Raw genomic sequence first — 14,780 nt, forward strand, 5'->3', positions numbered from 1 at the left:
TGATGGGTGCTTCATTGAAAAGGTAGGCTTTACATGGGCAGGGAAAAGGGGGTGGAGTCAGGGGTGGAGCCGAGGGGGTGGCAAAAGGAGGTTTCACCTATGATGCCAAAAATCCTTGCACCAGCCCTGTGCGTATCATTTCAGCTATTTAACTTAACCACTTGGTAACCGCCCCATAGACAATATACGTCTACAGGGCGGGTGGTTAACTCTAGGAGGGCGTCAATGTACGTCCTCCCGGAGTCGCTCTCCCGCGCGTCCCCTGGGGCGCGCACACGGGAACATCCGTGACCGCCGGGTCCGGAGGTCACGCGATCGATGCTGCCGCCACAGTGAAGAACAGGGAAGCCGTTTTTACACGCGGCTCTCCCCGTTCTTCTGCTCCAGGGACCGATCGCAGGACTCTAGCGGTGATCGGGTCCGCGAGTCCCGCGGCCGTGGTCACGGAGCTTTGGACCAGGTCGCAGGGCGCGCCCGCGACCCACCGCTGGGCTTTATACAATCACGTACAGGTACGTGATTGTGCCCAGCGGTGCCATTCTGCCGACGTATATCGGCGTTAGGCGGTCCTTAAGTGGTTAAGATCAGTGTAATCAATTTAGTATTTTATGTAAAATGCATGCAGTAAAACTATAAAGGTTTTAATTTTTGTTTTTTACTTTTATGGCTTTTTTCTTGTTGTTATATTTATAAAAACACTATATTGTCAAATGTATTGGGATGCCTGCCTTTACATGCACATGAACTTTAATGGCATCCCAGTCTTAGTCCATAGGGTTCAATATTGAGTTGGCCCACCGTTTGCAGCTATAACAGCTTCAACTCTTCTGGGAAAGCTGTCCACAAGGTTTAGGAGTGTCATGTATATTTGTAGAGTTAGAGCGTTACATTGTGTAGCGCTACCCCCTCAGGAGCCGCTGGTTGATTTGGGATCGGCGTATTAAGTTACCTCTGTGTGATGTCTAGGGGTGAAGGTAGTGAGTAGAGCAGAAACTGAATGTCCAATCAGCAGATAAGGTTTTCTGAATGCTTTATTTCTTGGCCCAACATGACCAACATCAACTTGAGGTAGATAGGAAAGGTTGATGAAGTAAGGAAACGCTGCGGTATCAGGCTTGGATAGAGAAAAGCAATCCTGCTGTTCTGTAGTTGCATCAAACGTTGCCACTCTAGCCAGAGTGGGTGAAGTGCCCCCGAACAGACCCCTGCCACAGGCCTGGCAGCCGGAGTGTCACTTGAAGGTTGCTGGGAGGAACAGGCCTCTGCCACAGGCCTGGCTCTGATTGGATTAAGATGCCAGTTGAGGCCTCTGCCACAGGCTCAATGCTGACAATGTGAACAGCAGAGCGAATCTTCCCAATAAATCAAGTTAGGGTCACCGTCTGACAGTTTCAGCGTACCTGTCAGTAACCGGTCACCAGATCCCCGATGGTTCGTTCAAGCCCTTTTGGATAACCTGCCTCCGGGTTTCCTCAAGCTGATCCCCCACCGAACGGCATACAGCCTGGGATCTTCTCAAAAAGAGGGGGACCCAGTCAGTTACTGGGGCCCCTTTGTGGCATCAGTTGCTCTAGGCAAGAAGGGCCCAGAGTCAGGAACTCCGCATAGCGCGTGACCCCAGGCCAGGTGGGCCATAGTGGTGGGGCCCGCGATGTGCGCACACCCTAAAGGTGGGTGCCGCACCTGGAACCAGGAACCCGCAAAGAACCCAGAACAACGGCCCCCGCCACAGAAATACTCCTCCCCAGCATGCCCCGCGAGGGAAAACTCATCTAATTGGCTGATGAGAAGAAGCGGCTCCGCCTGGACCTCTCTGACGCCACCTGCCGCCCAGGGATGGTACCGCATCCCTAGAACGCAGTCTGACCCACAGAACAATCCAGATTTGGCGACAGACAAATTTAACATAATCAAGAATGAGAGCAACTTACCTTTCTCATTCTCCCACTAACTTTAGCGTAGTGCCCTTACTGAAAGTAAAGGGGGCGCTAACAGTTTACTGGGACTGTGGTATCAGGACATAGAAGAGAGTAGTCTGACACAAGCCTTGTCATTCCAATGCCCTCCTCCTGCCTGGACCCATGTAGAGTTTGTGGTAGGGTGACCACGTGTCACCGATTGCCCAGGACAGTCCCGCATTTTGCAGGTCTGTCCCGGGCACCTTCATTCCAGGACAATACAGTGTCCCAGAATGAAACTGACATAGCCACCCCCCCCCCCGGGCCAATCTGATGCCCCCAAAAAAGTCCACCACATCACCACCTCAGTCACTGACAGTACTTGTCCTGGCCGGGAAAGCCTGGAAGAGCACAGTCCCCGCCCCCTGCTTGTGATTGGAGAAATCATAAATCCCACCTCTTATGTCCAATCACTGTTCTGTAATTCGTTACAGCACAAGCTGATTTTTTTGGAAGGGGGAGGGGTGTCCCTGAATGGCAGTTTTGAAATGTGGTCACCCTAGTTTGTGGTCAATTTGTTGGAGTGTTTTCTCATGTTGTGATCTGTCATTGTTTTTGTGATTATCTCTGCTTTCAGGGTTATTTGCCTTGAGGAGTCCCCTGGCAGTAGAGGGGTTACGGTATTGAATTTCTTTACTCCTAAACCCTTTCAGTACAGTAGGACTCTACTGAGTTATTTGTATATATCTGTTGATTATATTGCTATTGTTTGTTCCATTTCTAAAGAAATTTCACACTAAAGATAATTCTCTGTGCGCACTACAATTTTTGTCCTTACTGTGGTGTTTGCAATAACATTACTGCCAGATGTGCCAGAGGGGCTGAAACTGTACAGAACCAAATATACTCAACCGGCTCCTTCCTTTACTGCATGCAATGGATGGCATGGATGTAGCTGTTTATGTTCACCTAAATGGTTCTATCTGGAGATAGTGTTATGAGGAACTAGCCAGGATAGGAATATGGGAGGTGGTACTGCTGCCTTTTGCTGGGGGTAAACACACAAAAATGATTTATTATTCAACCTGTGGGCTAAACAAAAATAGTGTACCAGGTTCTCACATCTCCCATCCAAGCTTTTCAGCACAGATGGAGGAATCTCCTACTGTGGCTAATGTATTCCACAAGCCACGGAGCTGCTTAGGCGGGAGGTGACAGTCAGGGCCACCCACATAACCCACACCCACAGGACTGTCAATCTTATTCTTCCTTTACTGCTTGCTGAGTCTGACCTGGAACTTGCTTGTCAGAGAACCTAGTGTGCACATGCTTGTTCTAGCTCAGTGACTAACTGAATAGTGAAGCTAGGACCACTATGATAGTCCCTGGAAAAGCACTTTCAAAAATAAGTTAGCAGAAGTGTGTCAGAAAAGGGTACTCACCGAGGCCAAGATGCAGAGAGCGGCTCACTCTTGCGACTAAGCGCACTCCACCCCCTGGAGATGGGACAGAGGGTGGATGGCACAAAAAGGCACAAGCTACCAGTAGGCTGAGCAGGACTTGCGTGAAGGTCACAGAAGACAGGTACAGGAACTGATGGTGATCAGAACTCAGCTGGTGTAGTTGTGCAGAAAGTCCAGAGCAGGTCGAGGGTCAAACACCCAAACGGAGGAAAGTCCGAAGGCAAGCAGAGGGTCAAGTACTGGAGACTGGATGTAATCCAGATCACAGGCAAGAAGGTCAGGTGCAGGATGCTGGCAGCAAAGTCCCGGTCACAAGCAGGGGGTCAAACACAGAAGATAGCAGCGAAGTCCAATAAGCAAAGCCAAGGGTCAGGTAAGGGGAGATCAGAGTAGTCCAAAGGCAATCCGGGTCACAGCAATAAATCAAGCAGACAGGCTGCGCGAGATCACGTAGCTATACGTCATCTTGCATTTCATCCAATAGGGGCGCGCGCGCTGCCAAAGGGCGCGTGCTCCCCGCGCCCCTGGTGCCCACGCACGTTGCCGGCAGGCACCCGCGATTGCTCGTTACAGAGCGAGAACCGGGAGCTGTGTGTGTAGCCCTATTGGCTGAAATGCGAGATGACGTATAGCTACGTAAAGACACAGCTCCCGGCCTTGTCAGGGGGAGAAATGCCTGATTGTCTGTTCATACAATGTATGAACAGCGATCAGTCATTTCCCTTAGTCAGTCCCACCCCCCCCTCAGTTAGACCACACACAGGGAACATAATTAACCCCTTCCTCGCCCCCTAGTGTTAACCCCTTCCCTGCCAGTGGCATTTTTATAGTAATCAATGCATTTTTATAGCACTGATCGCTATAAAAATGCCAATGGTCCCAAAAATGTGTCAAAAGTGCCCGAAGTGTCCGCCATAAGGTTGCATTACTGATAAGAATCGAAGCCATTACTAGTAAACAAAAAATATTAATAAAAATGCCATAAAACTATCCCCTATTTTGTTGACGCTATAACTTTTGCGCAAAACAATCAATAAATGCTTAATGCGATTTTTTTTTACGAAAAATATGTAGAAGAATACGTATCGGCCTAAACTGAGGAAAAAAAATTTTTTTTATATATTTTTGGGGATATTTATTACAGCAAAAAGTTAAAAATATTATTTTTTTTTTTTCAAAATTGTCGCTCTATTTTTGTTTATAGCGCAAAAAATAAAAACCGCAGAGGTGATCAAATACCACCAAAAGAATTTGTGGGAAAAAAAGAAGCCAATTTTGTTTGGGAGCCATGTTGCACAACTGCGCAATTGTCAGTTAAAGCGACGCAGTGCCGAATCGCAAAAAGGGGCCCGTTCATTGACTAGCAATATGGTCCAGGGCTGAAGTGGTTAACCGCTTCCGGAGCAGCTGTCGCAGTTATACTTCGGCAGGTGGGCTCCCCTGAGCGAGCTGCCGTAGCTGTATGTCGGCTCTTTAAGACGCCTACGGCGGCACGCGATCGCTCGTGTTAGAACGAGAACCGGGATCTGTGTGTGTAAACTAGTAAAAAAGCTACTAGTTAAAAAAAAACAATCAATATACTTTTATTGCATTTAAAAAAAATATATATAGAGGAATATATATCAGCCTAAACTAAAAAAAGTACAAAATATTGTGTTGTTTTTTTTTTTTTTTTTCAAAATTGTCGCTCTTCTTTTGTTTATAGTGCAAAAAATAAAAACCGCAGAGGTGATCAAATACCACCAAAAGACACAGACATCGGCGCACATTTATGCGGCCCTAGCGTATCTCCTTTACGCTACGCCGACGCAGCGCAGAGAGGCAAGCATTGAATTCACAAAGCCAATGCTGCCAAAACTGCGCTGGGTTTCCAAGGCGTAAGTCGGCGTAAGTGGGCGTGAGCCATGCTAATGAGGCGTGACCCTATGCAAATGATGGGCCGAGCGCCAGACAGATACGCATAACGAACGGCACATGCGCTGTCCCGTGGACGCATCCCAGTGCGCATGCTCAGAATCACGTCGGAACGACTCCCTAAGATACGTTGGATCACTGCCTACGGCGTGAACGTATCCTACGCCCAGCCATATTCACGTACAACGTAAACTACGTAAAATAGGCCGGCTTGTGTTCCCTGGTGCAGCCCTTTGCATGGATGCTGCTGAGTTACACCTCCTTTATGGGGCTTAACTTTACGCCGGACGTACAACTTACGTGCACCAGTCGTAGCCTGCGTCGGGCGCAAGTACGATCGTGAATCGGCATATCTCCCTCATTTGCATATTTGAATAGAAATGGGATCAATGGGAGCGCCAAATGCGTCCAGCGTAAATATGCGCCCACTCTACGCCGGCGTAGGCAAGTTACGTCGGTGGAATGAAGCCTGGTTTTAGGCGTATCTTAGTTTTGTGGGCCCAGCGCACAGATACGACGGCGCATATTTCCACTTACGCGGCGTATCTCGAGATACGTCGGCGCAAGTGCTTTGTGAATCCGGGCCTATGTGTGGGGGAAAAAAGGACATACATTTTGTATGGGTACGTCGCATGACCGCGCAATTGTCAGTTAAATCGACGCAGTGTCGTATGGCAAAAAAATGGCCTGGTCATTAAGGAGGAAAATCTTCCGTGGCTAAACTGGTGAATGCATCTTTTAGGCTGTGCCCCCCAAATCTTTGTTTGTTTAACACCAAATATAACACACCTGTTCCCCATTCACACCTGAGACCTGGTAACACCAATGAGTCACATGACATCGGGGAGGGAAAATGGCTAACTGGGCCCAATTTGGAAATTTTCACTTAGGGGTGTACTCACTTTTGTTGCCAGCCATTATTAATGGCTGTGTGTTGAGTTATTTTGAAGGAACAGCAAATTTGCACGCTGTACACTCACTACTTCACATTGTAGCAAAGTGTAATTTCTACTGTGTTTTTATATATATATATATATATTATATATATATATATATAAGAAGGCCAGTATGGTGGCCTGAGTTTATGGGAGGAGCCCGGAGGGTATTTAAGCAGCCCACTCACACATGCTCTTTGTCGGTTCAGTGTGCAGTACTACACGTCACTGGGCCGACTCTTCCCAGCTCACCTCATGTCCGTGAGTCTGCGCATTCAATCGCATTCGGCATCGCAAGCGCTTTGCGGCTTCTCCCTTCATGGTCTTCGCCGGCGGTTCCCGCTTACTGTCGCAGGTAGGATTCAAACCTTTTCGTATCTTGTGCAATCTTACAATTCGTTATGCTTCCTATCCTGCATCCCTTTTGGGAAAAAATCTGCCTGAGTTACTTTTGCTTATGTTCCAACATCATTCGGCTCAGGCATAATACATTTGCAACTTCCTTCTGCCAAACATACGATTCATTTGTAAATCCATTTGGAGATTTACATGTGTTTGTATGGGTTCTTTGGCAGATTGAGGTGGTAATTGGACTCACATGGTGCCTTCTCTGCACTTGATTAGCCTGGGGGGATGGGTGGTTGGTAGGTGTTCGGTTTCAAAGCAAGGGGTAGCATACACTCTACAACCAATTTGTATCAGATTCGTTCAATACTCCTTACTATTAATTCGTATCGGATTCATTTCATGCATTTTACAACCATTTTGTATCAGATACATTGCATACTTTCTACCGTTGTCATTCATTGTTTCCCCCATGCCGTGTGTTTTAGTTCCCGCAGCGGAACTTACGAATTGCTTGTACACGGCTCTTCTATCTCATTTATTTACCAAAGTTATTGCCTGTGCGTCATGCATGGCGCCACACCACACTCTTGGGATGCGTTGCACATCCACTCCAGTCCAAAGCAAACCCAGTCGCACGTTCACTGTCCCAGGTAGGATTCGTTAGCTTGTTTGTCATGTCAAATTCGTGGCCACTCATGGTGTCACCTGTACCATATGTTTGGTTCCTGCAGTGGAGCTTACAAAGCATTGATACGCACTTCTCGTGTTCTATTTTCTACACCAAACCTCGTTGTTTTGCCCCATGCACGGCATCACGCTACACGTTCCCGACATGTTTCACTCCAGCCACAGTCCGCCGCAAACTCACTCGCATGGCCCACTGTCGCAAGTAAGATTTGTTATTACATTCTTTATGTTCTATCAATTTGCTACCATTCGTTGTCTCCCATATCGTTCATTAGTGGCCCCTATGGAACCTACGATTCAAACAGGCGTTGTCCTTCTACCTTATACTGCTTGCTTAAGGTACAAACAAACCAGGTGTTTCTATCCTTTCTCAGTAACCCAATTCTTATTGATTGAGACCTTGCAACCATGCAAATCATCTCAGCAGTCTGATACCCTTGCTGAGACCCTTGCAACACATGACCCTTACAAAATGCAAAAAAAAAAAAAAAAAAAAAAAAACAAAAAGGAAAAAAAATATATAAAACGCAAAAAAAAAAAAAAATAACTATTGCCACCACGTAATCTCAGCCCAGCAACCTGACACCTGCTGAGACCGTTGCAACGATGCAAAATTCGTCTCCACAGCCTGACACCCTTGTTAAGACCCTTGCAAACGCAATACCATCTTAGCAGCCCCACACTCATCGAGACTCTTGCAACCACACTAAATCATCTCAGCAGCCTGACACCCTTGTTAAGACCTTTGCAACACATGACCCTTACAAAACGCAAAAAAAAAAAAAAAAAAAACGCAAAAAGAAAAAAGAAATATAAAAGTGCAGAAAAAAAAAAATTGCCACCACACAATCTCAGCCCCGCAACCTGACACCTGTTAAGACCGTTGCAACGACGCAAAATTCGTCTTCGCAGCCTGACACCCTTGTTGAGACCCTTGCAAACGCAATACCGTCTCAGCAGCCCCACACTCATGGAGACTCTTGCAAGCACAGAAAATTGTCTCAGCAGCCTGACACCCTTGCAAACGCAATACCGTCTCAGCAGCCCCACACTCATGGAGACTCTTGCAAGCACGCAAAATTCGTCTCCGCAGCCTGACACCCTTGTTGAGACCCTTGCAAACGCAATACCGTGTCAGCAGCCCCACACTCATGGAGACTCTTGCAAGCACAGAAAATTGTCTCAGCAGCCTGACACCCTTGCAAACGCAATACCGTCTCAGCAGCCCCACACTCATGGAGACTCTTGCAAGCATGCAAAATTCGTCTCCGCAGCCTGACACCCTTGTTGAGACCCTTGCAAACGCAATACCGTCTCAGCAGCCCCACACTCATGGAGACTCTTGCAAGCACAGAAAATTGTCTCAGCAGCCTGACACCCTTGCAAACGCAATACCGTCTCAGCAGCCCCACACTCATGGAGACTCTTGCAAGCACGCAAAATTCGTCTCCGCAGCCTGACACCCTTGTTGAGACCCTTGCAAACGCAATACCGTGTCAGCAGCCCCACACTCATGGAGACTCTTGCAAGCACACAAAATTGTCTCAGCAGCCTGATACCCTTGTTAAGACCCTTGCAACACATGACCCTTACAAAACGCATAAAAAAAAAAAAAAGCAGAAAAAAAAAAAATTGTCACCACACAATCTCGGCCCAGCAACCTGACACCTGTTGAGACCATTGCAACCATGCAAAATCGTCTCAGCAGCCTCACACCATTGTTGAGATCCTTGCAAATGCAATACCGTCTCAGCAGCCCTACACTCATCAAGACTCTTGCAACCACACAATACCGTCTCAGCAGCCTCACACCATTGTAGAGACCCTCGCAAACGCAATACCGTCTCAGCAGCCCCACACTCATCAAGGCCCTTGCAACCACGGAATACCGTCTCAGCAGCCTCACACCATAGTTCAGACCCTTGCAAACACAATACCGTCTCAGCAGCCCCACACTCATCAAGACTCTTGCAACCACCCAATACCGTCTCAGCAGCCTCACACCATTGTTGAGTCCCTTGCAAACACAATACCGTCTCAGCAGCGCCACACTCATCGAGACCCTTGCAACCACGCAATACTGTCTTGAGCAACCTCCCACTCGTCAAAGACCTTTGTGACCATACAGTCTCGCCCCAGCAACCTGGCATTCATTGAGACCCTTGCAGCCAGACAAATCATCTTTGGCCTCATGTACACTGCTGTTGGTAAGAAAAAAAAAAAAAATGGGTTCAGACGGATGTTCAGAGGCATTCGAAACGCCAATGCCTGTAACAGCTTGTAAACACTGCCAGATGCGGTAACTCATGTTTACCAGCGTTTCATTCACAGTCGTTTTAAAAAAAAAATTAAAATAAAGGGGAATATTGTCTCAGCAACTTGACACTCATTTGAAACCCTTGCTAAATGTAATATCATCTCAGCTACCTCACACCCTTCTAGACCTTTGCAACCACACAATCTCATCTCAGCAACCTGACACCCGTTCAGACCTTTGCAGCCATACAAAGTCATCTTAGCAACCTGACACTCATTTGAGACCATTGCAAATGCAATATCGTCTCAGCAACCTGACACCCATTTAGACCCTTGCAGCCATACAAAGTTGTCTCAGCGGCCGACACTCATTTGAGACCATTGCAAAACGCAACATCGTCTCAGCAACCCCTCACTTGTTGAGACCTGTGCAACCACACCATGCCATCTCAAAACAAACCTCATAATCATCGACACCTTTGCAACCACGCAATATCGTCTCAGCAAACCAGACTGAGACCCTTGCAACCACCAATACCATCAAACCTTCATACTCAAGGCCCCTGCCACCACACAATATCGTCCCAGCACCCTGACACTCACTGACACCCTTGCAACCGCACAATATTGTCTGCAGTAGTATAAAACACTTAGCGGCACGCACCTATGTGCAAACCCGAATACAAACTAAACTTGCAAACACACCTCAGTGACAAACAATCAGCCACACAAACACACAGTGGCACCCAGTTGGCCATTCATCTTCAGTGGCACGTGGGCCACTCATCTTTTCTCCATTTTTTTTCCCTGCGGTTAGTTCAGGTTTTCATCCAGCACCAGCGAGTGCACGTTGGCCTGCGAGTGCACGTTGGCCTGCGAGTGCATGTATATCGTCTTGTTGAGCACCTGTGTATTGTCTTGATTTTCTCACACCAATGCAAGATCCAGTCCAAGTTCTCAAACTAGACCAAGCATCAGTAGCAGACTTTGCTATGTGGGACAACTTCCCCACCTGATAGAACATCATTTCAATCTTCATCCCGGCAGTGTCAGCTGAGCCACCAAAGGCTTTTGCAGCCATTTTTAGGCCGCCACTGGTTCTCCATAACTTGGCCCCCAGAAATTCTCTTAAATTTTTGCTTCACCCAGTCTTCATCACGCCTCGTGCTGCACCCCATCGTGGCAGCTGCCCAGGTCTGGGACCACACTTGAACAGGACAGACACTGTTCTTCACCACAGACAATCAGGCCACAGCCGACATCATCAATTAAGATAGATCTAAGTCACTCCCCATCACTTTCTGCGCAGGCTCGCGCAGCTGTCACTCCGTCACCAGTTAATATCTTATGTAGACCTTTTCCAGGCAAATGCAAAAAGCAGCTGATGCACTTTCCTATTCCAACCTTGGAATGGAGGTTTTTTTCCAGCAAGAGCCTGGAGCCGACCCAACAACTATCCCTGTCCCACCATGGAAATTGCTGACGATGGACTGAAGTCGCATCTCGCCAACGCAATCCAACTTATTAACCACTCCTTGGCACGCAACACACTGAAGGCCTATCACACTGCTTGGAACACTAATCGCAAATTTTTGGCCCCTTGCCCCGGAGCAGCAATAGGCAACGTTGGACACATCCTAGCCTTCATATCGTATTGCCACATGCAGCTGACCATTTCTCAATACTATCACGCCATATCTAGATGGCATCCAGCATTTCCTGTCCCTGCAGGACCCCAGTAAACCGTCAGTATTCTCGAGCCCATGCAGTCAAGTCCCTCCTACAGGGCATACAGAAGCACCAACCTGTAGTCAGTGGCAAGCGCCTACCTTTCAAGAGTGCCCTCTTTAGGGACATGTCTGAAATCCTTACTCGTTCCCTGTGTAGGGCTTTGCCCAGCCTCGTCACCCAAACAGCCATCTACCAGGCCTTCTACGGTTCCCTACGACCTAGTGAATTTAGTCAGCGGCTCCGGCAGTCACACACTGCTCTGACGCCACCCGACTCACGTTCGAACCACTACACTCTCACAGTCTGCAAACGCAACAAACAGGCCCCTGGGGTTGACATCAACCTGTTTTAGACTGACAACGCCTGACGCCCAGTGACGGTGCTCGACCCACTACTGCTCCATCTACCCAGCCAATCTGATGGTAGCTCGTTGCTACCCTTTCTAAACCAGCTCCCTGAGTGTCAGCCAGTGTGTCAAGCATGTCAGAATCCTCCTAAGTAACTTGGGCTTCAAACCCCAGTCAGTTCTCTGGACATTCTTTCCGAATTGGAGCAGTCTCAGTTGCCTCCCAACAGGGAGTACCAGACTACGTAATCAAGATACCAGGCTGATGGAAGTCTCCTTGTTTTGCCACATACATCCCAAATCCTCATGAAGGAATGGCACAAGCCTTTACCAAGCTGGCTCAATAAATACAAGAAATCAATATAAACTATTTCCCTATCTGAGTCTTTTGCCCCCTTTTCTTGGCATACTGACCAGACCACCAAGGCACACTTCAGGTCTATTTATGTTGTAAGTCTTGTCGCGTGTTTATGTGATCCACATCTCTCTCGGTCAGAGGGTAACGACCATAAATAAGAAGGCCAGTATGGTGGCCTGAGTTTATGGGAGGAGCCCGGAGGGTATTTAAGCAGCCCACTCACACATGCTCTTTGTCGGTTCAGTGTGCAGTACTACACGTCACTGGGCCGACTCTTCCCAGCTCACCTCATGTCCGTGAGTCTGCGCATTCAATCGCATTCGACACCCTCCCGCCCTTCCCTTTTTCAGGGCACTTCTCAGCATGTCCTTCTTCAATTAACTACCCATTACTTACCTTGGGTATGCCCCCTTTTCTTGGCATACTGACCAGACCACCAAGGCACACTTCAGGTCTATTTATGTTGTAAGTCTTGTCGCGTGTTTATGTGATCCACATCTCTCTCGGTCAGAGGGTAACGACCATAAATATATATATATATATATATATATATATATATATATATATAAAGCCAATATATACATACTTAACCACTTCCTTACTGGGCACTTAAACCCCTTCCTGACCAGAGGACTTTTTGCGATTCGGCACTGCGTCGCTTTAACTGACAATTGCGCGGTCGTGCGACGTGGCTCGAAAACAAAATTAACGTCCTTTTTCCCCCACAAATAGAGCTTTCTTTTGGTGGTATTTGATCACCTCTGCGGTTTTTATTTTTTGCGCTATAAACAAAAATAGAGCGACAATTTTGAAAAAAAAAAATATATTTTTACTTGTTGCTATAATAAATAGCTCAATTTTTTTTTTTTTTACGTTTTTTTTTTATCCTCAGTCTAGGCCGATACGTATTCTACATATTTTTAGTAAAAAAAAAAAAAAAAATCGCAATAAGCGACTGGTTTGTGCAAAAGTTATAGCGCCTACAAAATAAGGGACAGAATTATTATTATTATTTTTTTTTTTTTACTAGAAATGGCGGCGATCTGCGATTTTTATTGGGACTGCAACGTTATGGCGGACACATCGGACACTTTTGACACGTTTTTGGCGCCATTCACATTTATACTGCAATCAGTGCTATAAATATGCACTAATTACTGTATAAATTTTTTTTTTTTACTAGAAATGGCGGCGATCTGCGATTTTTATTGGGACTGCGACGTTATGGCGGACACATCGGACACTTTTGACACATTTTTGGCGCCATTCACATTTATACTGCAATCAGTGCTATAAATATGCACTAATTACTGTATAAATGTGACTGGCAGGGAAGGGGTTAACACTAGGGGGTGAGGAAGGGGTTAAATGTGTATCCTAATTAGTGTTCTAACTGTGGGGGAGGGGGGGTGACTGGGGGGGTGACCGATCTGTGTCTCTATGTACAAGAGACACAGATCCGTCTCCTCTCTCCCCTGACAGCACCGCTGTCTGCGAGAGCCGGGAATGAGAGATGATCTCATATGTAAACATATGAGATCATCTCTCATTGGCCGCACAGATCGCCTAGGAAACGGCCGCTCCGATTGGCCGTTCACGGCGATCTGTGACTGGCTGTGTCCAAGGGACACGGCCAGCACAGCAGTTCCCCGCTGCGCGCTCGGGAGCGCGCGCGGGGAACGCGAAAAGGGGCGGCCGTAAAAACACGGCCTCCCAGAGAAGTAGAGCCACCCGGCGGCCGTATATAGTCGTACGGCCGTCGGGAAGTGGTTAACAGACCATAATGAGAATAGGCACTGCAATATGAAAACTGATTTCATCCATAAGACAGGCTTAGTGAAAAGTTCCCTTTCTTTATGGCTTATTAGTTTCCTTTGTCAGTGGTGCTGCCCCTCAGGTGTTCTGCAGACATGAAATGAAGAGATATTATCATAAGGAAATCATGGCTCAGCATCTGGCTGTGTAAAGAGGGCTCAGTCAGGAACGTTAATGCAATGCACTGATGATAATCTAACCCAGCAAGCCTCTAAATTATAAATAACATCCCCTCTCATATATGTCCCAAGGAGCGGATATTATTAGGAGTATTTTGCAGGATTCCAGCTCCTAGGTTTATTCCTTCTTCCTTGTTTGTGTAAGGTGACAGTATCACACTATAATAACCTTTGTACTCTTAAAAACATTGTTCCATGAAAAAAAATAATACATTATCATTCAAACATTAACATTTTAATTCTAGAGTCACTTTCAACCATTTTTAACTGTACCTCCATTTTTTAACTGTACCCCCACTTTTGTTGAGAAAAAAAGATTGCATTGCATAGATTTGGACACACTTTGATGCAGATTCCTACCTCTTGTTATCCTGAAGAAATCACTGTGTGTTTGTCTATGTCCATGTGGGAAAGTGAATCTAATTGGAGTGGTTTCATAATTTGTCACAATCCAATCCAATTCCATACCAGGCACTTATACACCTTCCTGCCCAAGCCAATTTTCAGCTTTCAGCGCTGTCGCAATTTGAATGACAATTGAGCGGTCATGCTACACTGTATCCAAACAATTTTTTTATCGTTTTGTTCCCACAAATAGAGCTTTCTTTTGGTGGTATTTGATCACCTCTGCGATTTTTATTTTTTATAAAAGAGCGAAAATTTAGTTTTTCTTTGTTTCTGTTAATTTATTTTGTAAATAAGTACCTTTTCTTCTTCAATGATGGGCACTGATAAGGAGTCACTGACGGGCACTGATAAGGCATCACTGATGGGCACCGATAAGGCGTCACTGACGGGCACTGATGATGGGCACTGATAGGCGGCACTGATGGGCACTGATAGGTGGCAC

Source organism: Rana temporaria, chromosome 2 (genome assembly GCF_905171775.1).
Source record: "Rana temporaria chromosome 2, aRanTem1.1, whole genome shotgun sequence".
NCBI lineage: Eukaryota > Metazoa > Chordata > Amphibia > Anura > Ranidae > Rana > Rana temporaria.